This window comes from Phalangium opilio, unplaced genomic scaffold, assembly GCF_054372755.1.
Source record: "Phalangium opilio isolate 3A_F unplaced genomic scaffold, DU_Popi_V2 ptg000037l_1, whole genome shotgun sequence".
NCBI lineage: Eukaryota > Metazoa > Arthropoda > Arachnida > Opiliones > Phalangiidae > Phalangium > Phalangium opilio.
In genome coordinates, this window is record NW_028324160.1 from 356,787 (window position 1) to 367,382 (window position 10,596).

Below are 10,596 nucleotides of genomic sequence, written 5' to 3' on the forward strand. Positions count from 1 at the left end.
CTATATTTTGGGAAAGGCGACAAATTATTGAGAAAGTACCAAATGTCAACATCAATATTTCGGAAAAGGCGTCAATTTATTTCAACAATATTTCGGAAAAGGCGACAAATTATTGGGCAGTTAGCAAATGTCAACATCAATATATTGGAAAAGGCTTCAATTTATTTCAGCTATATTTTGGAAAAGGCACCAATTTATTTCAATTATATTTTGGAAATGGCGTCAATTTATTTCAATTATATTTTGGAAAAGGCGTCAATTTACTTCAACCATATTTTGGAAAAGGCATCAATTTATTTCAACTATATTTTGGAAAAGGCGCCAATTTATTTCGACTATATTTTGGAAAAGGCGCCAATTTATTTCGACTATATTTTGGAAAAGGCGCCAATTTATTTCAACTATATTTTGGAAAAGGCGCCAATTTATTTCAACTATATTTTGGAAAAGGCGCCAATTTATTTCAATATTTTGGAAAAGGCGCCAATTTATTTCAACTATATTTTGGAAAAGGCGTCAATTTATTTCAACTATATTTTGGAAAAGGCGTCAATTTATTTCAACTATATTTTGGAAAAGGCGTCAATTTATTTCAACTATATTTTGGAAAAGGCGCCAATTTATTTCAACTACATTTTGGAAAAGGCGACAAACTATTGGTCAATTAACAAACGTCAACATCAATATATTGGAAAAGGCTTCAATTTATTTCAGCTATATTTTGGAAAAGGCACCAATTTATTTCAATTATATTTTGGAAATGGCGTCAATTTATTTCAATTATATTTTGGAAAAGGCGTCAATTTACTTCAACCATATTTTGGAAAAGGCATCAATTTATTTCAACTATATTTTGGAAAAGGCGCCAATTTATTTCGACTATATTTTTTATAAGAAATGAACGGTTTCCGTAAGCCTAAAAAATTCCATAGCTATAACTCCGGCGCGAGTACGTCAATTTTTTTTGACCAACTTGCGGCGGCCAAATAATTTTTTAACTATTTTTTTCGGACTCCTCAGGGTCCAATTAACTAGAACCCATTGTTAGTTGGGTGGGTCACGTAAAGTGCAATCCTACCAAGAAGGGGTTAATCAGTCCCAATTTTATTTTATTCTCGTAAGTTAAACTTCATTATAATTTAATACAAAAGAATTTAAAGTTAAGATTTAGCCGATAATTTTTAAATTCACTGATTTCACTAAGCCTCGGTCAAAAGTTCAAGACAGGCTGATTGTACTATTGTAGACTAGAGACCAATTGGCCCTGTTGCGTTCGTTTTAAGGTGTTTCACCTGGTGCCATTGGCCAACGATAGCCGCTAATTAGGTAATTTGTTTAAATTAAATCAATTTTTGTTGTTTAAAGTAGATCAATGCAAACTACGCACAAGGGTTCGTTCCCTGGTTTCTCGACTGGTGCCGTCAGGCAACGGTTACCGCTACGAAGATACGTTTTGGTAAAATAAATGATAGATTCAATCACACTATCACTAAACCCTGTCACCAAATCAACCAATATTTTTAATTCAGGTTCTTCCAATCATTTGTACTAGGTAACAATTGAATTATTAATTATTTTGCGCCCATTCTAACGTTACCTAAGAAAACAATAAACAATGGCCAGATTGCCAACGATAAACGCTACAGAGATTATGTCTGGTGCAACCGCCAACGGTAACCAGCCTAACCACTGCGTAGATCATTTTGTTTGTTCAAATAAGTGGTAAAATAATTGATAGATTAAATCACACGATCACTAAACCCTGTCAACAAACCAACCAATGTTTTTATCCCGGCTCTTGCAATCATTTTTACTAGGTAACAGTTACGTTTTTAATTACCATTTATAACCGCTATTTAGAATAAACCCTTTGGTTTAAATTAGATACATTTTTGATGTTTAAAGTAGATTAATTCAAACTACGCAGAAGGGTTCATTCCCTGGTTTCTAGACTGGTGCCAGCAGCCAACGGTTACCGCTACGAAGATACGTTTTTTGCTGGTAAAATAAATGATAGATTCAATCACACTATCACCATCACTAATTCCATTAAAGGGATGTACAGTGTGTTAATTAATTAATATAAATTTTGGATAAATATGTAACACACTATCATTATTAAATTTCTGAAGAGAGGGAAAAAAGGTTGAAATTAATTTTTTTTAAATTTAAAAAGCAAATTTGGCGCAGAAAAAACCCAGCACCTGAAGCCTGTCTTATAAAATTGTCACAAGATGATTCGTTCAAGAATGTCTAGAATTAAGTCGCAATAATAGAAGTAATAAATATTTCACCTAAGTCAGCTGATTTGGCCAGGCAGGGCATAGCCCACTCGATCCATGCTCACGGACGCAGCTCTGCATCTTGCGTCGTATTACGCGTGATCGAGTGGGCTATGGGCAGGGTAAACAAATACGGGGCTGCCAGGCTGTCTCTTATACCACAATGATGGTCATTATCCTTTACGAGAAATGCTTCCTTGTCCGGTGTGGGAAATAAGGCGGTGGCACAGGGCAAATGACCAGTTTGAAAATTAAACCACGGGACCACTAAGAAAATTCAAGGGTAACCAGAGTCCAGACATTAACTGAAAAAGTTTAATTGTCCAATTCCTAAGTTTAGCATACGACGTGACCAGGTCAATTATTATTATATACATAGTTTACAGGCGTGGAGGATTCCTACCACTAACACAGGGAGACCAAGCAACAAAGAGTGTAAAATCGTCTGCTATTTTACACTCTAAGTTGCCAGGTCTCCTTGTGCAAATGGTATGAATCCTCCACGCCTGTAAACTATGTATAGCGCGAGCAGCTTTCGTCCATGAGCGCGGATCGAGTGGGCTATGCTTGCAGGCAGAAACTTTGTCTCAGTTAGACCAAAGAGGGTAGAAAGAGGGGGAGTAGAAGCTAGCGGCTTTGGCAAGGCATTTTGGGTGTTCTCGCTTTTCTTTTTTATTTATTTGTTATATTTTCCTCCTAATATCCGGTTCACCGTATTTCAACCAATAAGAGGGCAGAGAAAGATGCGCGCGCACACCGGAAGCTTAGAGGTAAACTTTCAAAGCGAGAACACTCCAGCCAAGCCTTCTACTCCCCCTCTTTCTACCCTCTTTGGTTAGACTGCTACACCGAAAACCGAAAACTAGTAACATAAGTCCAAGCCAGTCATCTGAAAGACTCAAAACGATGACTCTGATTCTTCTGAATTTGAAATATCAGTAGAAATCATTCTAGATAATCCTCAGAGTTATTTTAAATATTTTAATACTCAAAGTCAGGGGATAAAGAAAGGCCAAAATAATTTTAGTATGGAAATTTGATGTTTTCAGTGATAAATTAATCTCATTGGTGATAACTGATTAACTGGTACCTGAAACCATTAGTAACTAACTAGCAATATTAGGTCCCTTATGCTTACGCTCCCCTATATTTATGTTTGTGCTTAGTGCAGATTTTGAAAATGCAACAGTTTCTTAACAATCTTAATTAAAATGAAGACTGAAGGAACAGATATTAATAAAAAAATGTCTTCGTGGACAAAGACTTGAAAAAGTAAATGATAAGAGAACAAAATGGAATGACCGAAGTAACAGATATTAAATTTTTCAGTTTAAAGACATGATTATAAAGCATCAATTATTTGAAAAAAAATACTTATCTTCGTTTTTTTCACCAAAATTACATTTCTTCAAAAATTTTGTATCATGAAATTTTCCATTCTTTTCAAAATGGTTCGTGTCAAAGCTTTACTATATAACAGATACATGCGACATCGTTTATATTTACAGCTAGATTTCCAGTGTGGTCCATGATAGAAACAGTTCCTCGTTAGTGATATTTAAAAGGATTGCAGCTTTTAATTTGAACTACGATACGTTTTAATACTGGAAACTAAACCCAATAGTGAAATAAATACACAGCCCACCATTTTGTCGGTGTCCATTTACGTGTTTCGTGTTATACGTTTGCTCTACAATGTGTTCCTCATAAATAGCAAGTCGAAGTCGTACCAAACTAATTCAATCACAACTTTTAAAACAGTTCTCATGCACTCAAGTTTCTTGTTAATAATATCTTTTATCCAAATTTTGATGATTGATTTATAAAACATTTTAAATCGTCGACCCAAAAAATGGGACCCAATCGAATCGTGGTCGTATAAATGCAGGCGCAAAACCAAAGCACCCTAATGCGACGTTTAAAATGTCAATCATGATGAAAGATAAAATTTCTTCCTTCGGTTGCATTTAGTCGTTTTAATTTCGAAAAGAGGAACCTTTAAAAATAAACCATATCCATACTCGGATATTTATTCTAATCCTTTTCATTCGAAAACTGTTAATACCAAAAAGGATATATCGAATGAATCTTTCTTTCGAAAACAATGCTGCCAATGTAATTTTGGTGAAAAAAACGAAGATAAGTATTTTTTTTTTCAAATAATTGATGCTTTATAATCATGTCTTTAAACTGAAAAATTTAATATCTGTTACTTCGGTCATTCCATTTTGTTCTCTTATCATTTACTTTTTCAAGTCTTTGTCCACGAAGACATTTTTTATTAATAACTTTTTGCTTTGCGCCATCTATCGGATGGTGCAAAGGTTTAGTCCGACTATTTGATTACGGCTGGGCGCGCCTTTTCCCCCCATTTCCCCCCTCTTTTTCCGTGCGGAATTCGGAAATTTTTAAAAAGTACTCAGAATCACACTTAGGTGGCTCTGCAACGTGGAAAAATTTTATTTATTTATGAAATTATTTTCCTCTTCGACCGGGTTTCGATCCCGCACCATACACAGAGCTCTCACTCCACGGATTGACGCCTTTACGCTCTCGGCCGTCTAGTCATATTAACAAGTTTGAGTTATGTTGCTTAAACCTAGCATCTCTCTCACGTCGGCGGCCGGCGCGTTCCTCTCGCGTCTTGCTTAGTTGGGGCAGGGAGGAGGGAACTTTGTACGAGGCGGCGAGTCTCGCGTTTCCATGGTACAGTCGTGTCCAAAAAAAACTTTCTCTCGCGCGACGGCTTGTTTAACAATTAGCTACACCAAAATTCGTTCTTACTGAGTACCCATTAAAAATGAATACGTATTAGGTTTAATAAAAAACATAGGTCGTGAAAATAACAGAATTAATCTACTAAACGTAGGGTTATTCATACTGGAGGGGATTTGAACACCGCATAAAGGGTTAGTGTCACTAAGAATGTTTAATATCAAATAAGACGTTAATGCCCTGGAATCTCTAAACCGCTGTCACTGTATTACTTTGAAGATTTATCGAACGTTTTCACCGGAGGTGCCAGACAATTTTACCCTTTGGTGGCTCCAAAAAGCCAATCTATTTATGGCATCAAGACCAAAGTCACATTGAAGGTTACAGAATGAAAGCTCACTCAACCACGTTTATTTTGTCATTATGGGCCCCATGACAGGCTTCAATTGTTTACTATTCAGGCAACTATACTTCAACGCGAACCTTGTAGGGTATCAGGCCATAGAATGGGGGAACCATGGAATTTGTGGTTGATTTCATGGCACCTTCTTCCCCGAAATGCTCTTCTGTTTCGTTCGTGCATTGTGGCACTTAATGGGAGGGTGAAGAGGAAAAACCAAGTCATTCGTTTCATCCATTCTTTTACTAATTATAAGACCTATATGCATAGTTAATCATTCAGGAAATATCTCCGAGCTATTATAAAGATCAAAAGAGTTTCACATTTCACTGTTAAACGCAGCGCCTCCAACCAAGCGAACAAAATACTCCTAGCATACTCTTTGTCGCGCGTTACGTTTTTGACATCCCGCGCATTGTTTATCACTTCTCGCGTTATAATTGCTCTCGAAAATAGCGCGTGCCACATGTGTTTGGTTCGCAGTAAGGCAGGGCGTGACAAGATATTATTGATGCGCAGCTATTTAACCATGAAATCTGAATCTACAACTTAGAATTTTGTAATAAGTCGGAGATATTTTCTGAACGGTTGACTATTTAGATTGGTCTTATAATTAATGGAAGATTCGATAAAAATGCACTTGATCTTCCTCTTTACCCTCCTGTTAACACCCTTGATCTGAAAGTTGGTGCGCTGGAAAGTTCAGAAGTATAACGCATTTGATTAGAATTTATGTCTTCACGATGACTAAGAAATTGGTGGCTCTATAATAATAGAGAGAGAGCACACCATATCTTGCAACGTCACGGGTCTCTATCTCTTACGTCGGTGTCATCCCCTCTACCGAGGGAGCACAGTACTCGCTCATGAAAACGCTCCACCAGTAGAGGGGTTGCACGACGGCGCTTGTTCTTTCCCTCCCTAGCCATTGCTGTCTCCCTATATGTCGTGTTAACAATACATTCTAGGTGTTCAGTTATGGCCTATAATTCAATCGCCTAAGAGATTTGTAACGGATTAGTTACCCTTCTTCAGTAATTCATATTATTGTCACGCATACCAGTTTATTTTATGTTTTTGCATATCAATTCAATTTAATTGAAAACCTTTTTTGTTTACCCCTTTAAAATATCATTTGAAATCTTGTTTACATCCATGGCTGGATTACCCCAAAAGAGCTGGTTACCCTTTGCGCGAGCCGGAACGAATGCCCTGTGTCAACCAGAACGACCCGCCACTCTTTTAACGGCAAATTAAACCAGAACCTCCTGCGACCCCTGTAAACCGAATCGAATCACGAGCTCTCTGAGTGCCAGGTGAATACGAGCTCAGACGAATACTAAGAACAACATCACCTGACCCGGCTCAAACGATGAGAGGTTTTAAGAGGAAGAAAGGTTACCAGATAGGAGATTCTAGTATTTTTACCCTCTGAGGGACCAGGCTGGACAACGACGGATGCGCGCCTAAGACTTCGTGCCCGCTAGATCTATCTATGATAGACGTTGAACAAACTTAAGTGCCGAGAAATCTAACTCCACCACCCGAAGACCGTGCCCAGGACATTACCGTCTCATATAAACTATACGGAAACGACTTCTAAGACCGCGCCGAGAAACCCCTGTCTTCGTGGGCCAAGATTTGCCACCCAAGATAAACTATATGTGCGCAAATGGTTCGAGCAGTGCCGTCCGCGAGATTACGCTCTAAACAATTTAATCTATAACAATGTGCGCGTAGGACCACCTACCACAAGTTCCGTAAAAGCCGGCGTCATTAACGTAGCTCCCGTAAAACAAGGGTATCCAGCCATTCCCCCTTCTATGTAATGTGTATTATAGTCATTTAACATATGATGCATAATTATCTAATCATTAATTGCGTTTTATTATTAGTATCGCGTTACCATTAAGTCTTGTCCTAAAAGGATTGTCTTAATAAATACAGTATAAAGTCATATCGGCCCGTTGTCCATATTATTAACCAATGATGACACTCTTCAATTATTCCCCTAGACAACTTAACCAACATTAAACTAAATTCTAAAACCCTCTAAAGAAAAGTCTCTCAGATCACACATGCAAGTTCCCTAAGAGATGTTACACTTCTGTTACAGCTATTGTGTTCAACAATCCTCAAGTCACGAGTTGAAGTTTCCACACCTTTGACTGTTTTCTTCCAAACCGTTTTAATGGGTCACATATCTGGATAACGTTCAGAAAGGTAGGCCATTGTGAAACGTAAATCCGGAGAATAGTTGTCAATGATATGTGTAAATAATCGTAGTCAATGATGTTCTACGTATATATTTGTCCGATTTAAAACGCCATTAATGCAATGCCAACTATACCTCTACCTCTACGGAAGTATTACGTATCCTCGAATTACGTCGTTTTTGAGAATAAACGTCTTGTGGTTAACACCTGCAGCATCTCTACCTCGAAAACCTTACATTAGTGATTAGGAATTGAGGAGCAAGTATAGATTCGCCACGTATGACGACTTGACTCCATTTATTCCACCAGTGGAATATCCGGCAAAATGACGACGTTTCTGCTCTTGTTTAAGCTTGAGGAAAGTGTTGGTTTCGGTTCCATGTCCTTGATAATAAATTACTCTTAACACGTATACACGTATTTGAGAAAGTTAAATTTAAAGGCGGATTTACGGCGAAAAGGGTTCTAGTCACACTGAAAACCGAGCATCGAACTAACAATGGGCGACCGTGCTGCAAAATTTGAGGGGTTCTAGGCAAACTGAAAAGCATGCAAAGCGGTTCTAGTCAAACTGAACAATCGTTTTTCATCGAGACTGAGGGAAAAATTCGGGACGGGACCAAGTTACGCTCTATTGTTCTTCTTCAGAATGACTAATACCCCTCAAATTTTGCAGCACGGTCGCCCATTGTTAGTTCGATGCTCGGTTTTCAGTGTGATTAGAACCCTTTTCGCCGTAACTCGGCCTTTAACGAATTTAAACTACGGAACATCTAGGGCGCTACACGCTTTACTATCGTTTTCTTATAACTATTCCCACTAGAATATATAAATAAAAAAAAGGTTTAAGGTGCAAATGATGCAACTCCAAAGGTTATTAAACAGCGGTTGTTTTTACTATTGCCAGGCTTACTATAAAAGCTACAGCTGATGAAAGTGATATAACATTCATAATGCCACGTCTAAGTAGCCAAGATCGAGCGAGGTTGATCGCGCTGCATGAAACCGGTCGAAGTGTCCCACAAATAGCTGATCTACTTAATTGTTCTCAACCAACTGTTCGATATTGGATAGCCGCTCATGCTGAAGATGGACGTTTAACTGATAAACCACGAGAAGGGGCGCCAAGAGTGACTACCCAGTAAGATGATGAAATCATTTCAGCTATTGTGTTCAACAATCCTCAAGTCACGAGTCGTCCTATTAAGGTTCTCCTGGACTTGGAAGCATCAGAACAAACCATAAGAAGAAGAATTCGTATGTCCGGTCTACGAAGTCGTATTGCTGCCAACAAACCTTTCCTTAAGCCTGAACATGAGCGTCAACGTCTTCATTTTGCGCAAACGTATCAACATTGGGGTAATGAATGGAATCAAGTAGTCATAAGTGATGAGTCTACCTTTTGCTCGAGTCTTGATCATCAGTGTCGGGTTTGGAGGGAAAGAGGTTGCAGATATGAACCGCAAAACGTTAATTCGCAGAAAATGAGTGGCCGCTTTTCGGTTCCCGTTTGGGGATACATAACTTCCGAAGGACTTGGGAGTTTGACTCGCATTGATGGACATCTGAACTCTGCAAAATATATAGAGATCATAGAGCATAGTTTTTTCCCTCATGTCCTAGACCATTATTTTCCGGATGGCCTCTTTACGTTCCAGCAAGATAATTCCAGGATACATACTTCACGCGCAACGATTGCATACTTTTCTGATCGGCATCCTGAATTGGAACTTTTACAATGGCCAACTTGTTCACCAGATATGTCACCCATTGAAAACGTATGGGCGGAAATGAAAAAAGGTGTGGCCGCTATGGATATTACTCCAAACGATCCCGATCAGCTATGGGACATGGTGCGGGCTACGTGGGACGAAATAGGAGAAAGGCCAAATTATTCCGAAGAACTGTTTGCGTCCATGCCAAGGAGATTGCAAAAGGTGATAGACGTCAATGGAAAGATGACGAAATATTAAATTAAATACAGTTAATAAAACGTAATTGAATAATAACGTAAAAATAATAACAAAAAGTCTTCGATACATTTATCTGTATTAAATAAATGTCAAGGCAAATGTGAGAAATTAAAATAGCTTCGAGATGTGTCACTGGTATTTCTTTGGTTTCTTTTATGTTAATTTAAATTATACATCAATGCCTTTGTGTCAAGTCGCGTTTAACTTCAATTAGCGAAGCCATTTTACCATTGACGTCTATCACCTTTTGCAATCTCCTTGGCATGGACGAGAACAGGTCTTCGTAACAATTTGACCTTTCTCCTATTTCGTCCCACGGAACCAACACCATGGCCCATAGATATTATAAAAAACCGTCTTGGTTTGGACCAAGGCCGAAAAAACAAACGATATGTTTGAGGTTTATCAATTGACTGAAGTTTCAGATATTGAAATTTTTTTCTAGTTATTTTTATCCACTCAATCCTTAATCAATATTTAATTCAATCAACTGATTTTACTGTTAATCGATCTAGTCCCTCTAAATTAATTGAAAAAATTACATATCTACGCTTTTTCAAGAACAATTACATTTTCCGAAAACATTTTATCATGAAATTAATTATTTTGAAGGGAGTACGTGTTGAGGCATCAGTATTGAATATTTGAAATGTTCTACGGGATGTCTAAAAAGAGCAAGTGAACTTTGGCATAACTCGAATGGAAAATGTAAATATTTAATTGATACCAAACCAGGGTGTTGCGCGAATTTATACATTAAATTTCGTATATCGAAATGCTACATTTCTATTGTCGCCTCTATGAAGGTAAAGTTGCACTGGAACTTCCATTTCCATACTTTAGAATTTCTTGGTCATAACTCAGTCTTCATTTGAAACGTCACCCCCTACTTTACACTTAATATAAACAAGATGTCCCAATGGCTGGGACTAAATAGTAGCCACATCGTTATCTATTTAATTTGCACATAAATAAAAAGAAAAAAATTCAAAGACCCTAAACAAAAAATT